Source organism: Pipistrellus hanaki (genome assembly GCF_964339955.1).
Source record: "Pipistrellus hanaki genome assembly, chromosome: 1".
NCBI lineage: Eukaryota > Metazoa > Chordata > Mammalia > Chiroptera > Vespertilionidae > Pipistrellus > Pipistrellus hanaki.
The window spans coordinates 145,659,854-145,661,600 of NC_140503.1; positions in this window are offsets into that span (position 1 = coordinate 145,659,854).

Genomic DNA, 1,747 nt, shown 5'->3' on the forward strand with positions numbered 1-1,747 from the left:
TGCAAATGATGAGAATTTCTTCTTTTTGATGGCAGCATAGTATTCCATTGTGTAGATGTACCATTGTTTTTGGATCCAATCATCTGCTGACAGGCACCTAGGTTGTTTCCAGATTCTAGCTATTGTAGATTGTGCTGCTATGAACATAGGGGTGCATATATCCTTTCTGATTGGTGTTTCTAGTTTCTTGGGATATATTCCTAGGAGTGGGATTACTGGGTCAAATGGGAGTTCCATTTTCAGTTTTTTGAGGAAACTCCACACTGTTCTCCACAGTGGTTGTACCAGTCTGCATTCCCACCAGCAGTGCATGAGGGTTCCTTTTTCTCCACAACCTCGCCAACACTTGTCGTTTGTTGATTTGTTGATGTTGGCCATTCTGACAAGTTCTAGTGTATTTTTCAATCTCCTCAGCTCCAGAATTTCTGTTTGGTTCTTTTTTTGTAGTTTCTATCTCTGTTAATTTTCTTATTTTCTTCATGTTTTATTTGAATGGTTTCACTTAGTTGTCTGTGTTTTCATGTAGATCATGGAGCTTCTTTAAACTTATTTTGAACCATGGCTGGTGTGCTCAGTGGTTACAGTGTCCACCCACACAGCGAAGGATCACGGGTTTGATTTCTGGTCAAGGGCACGTACCTGGGTTGCAGGTTCAATCCCTGGCCCCAGTCAGGGCCCGAGTGGGAGTCCATCAATGTGTCTCTCTTGTATCAATGTTATTCTCCCACCCTTCAACTCTATAAAAATCAATGGAAAAAAATATTCTTGTGTGAGGATTAACAAAAAAAAGTATTGGAGCCCTGGCAAGTGGGTCGGTTGGAGTGTCATGCTGTACACGAAAATGTTGTGGGTTTGATTCCCAGTCAGGGCACGTATCTAAGTTGTGGTTTTGGAGCATGTACAGGAGGCAACCAGTCAGATGTTTCTCACATTGATGTTTCTTTCCATTCCTTTCTCTCTAAAATCAATAAAAACATCCTTAAGTGAACATTTTTTTTAAAGTGTTGGAGTTGTCCTTGATTGGAGAATTTTCATAATCATAAAAAATCTATCCCAAAATCCTCATAAATCAAAGGACAGTCACCATTAAAGCAAGGAGCACAGCTGTACGTGGTTGCAGATCACTAGACCCACAGTTAGGAACTACAGTCGGATAATGAGGTGCAGTTTTAGCAAAGACCACATGCAGAAACTAGGCTCAGGTTTAAAAAAAATTTTAAAGGACAATTTTTGTTAACCATTATTTAATTTCTAATGACAACATTAAGTTCAAATGGAACACTTTGTGCTGCTGCTGGTTTTACATGCTACGTCCTTCCCTGAAATAGGTGCTATAGTTTGGTTGTATAGTATCGATTGGTTGTCTCCCACATGAGCCCTGACCCGACTGTGGATGGAACCTGCAACCCATCTGCTACTCTTGACTAGAAATCAAACCCGAGACCCTTAGGTGACTGGGCCAAGGCTCTAACCACTGTGTACACTGTCCAGGACCTGGTTTATTCAATCTTGAGAATCTCAGAGCATAGTAGGTGCAAACAAATGACAAGGACTTAGATTAATCTTAAACTGAAGGAAATGATTTCCACATCCCAAGTAAGCTGTAAAATGCTTTCCACTTTTCACCTTCTACTTGGACTTAACAGTTCCAACTGAGGTCCACTAGGAGGCAGCACGTACACATTTACAGTATGAACGTGAGAATCCTCTTAAAAACTGAAGGAACCTGAACTACAAACCCCAGCAT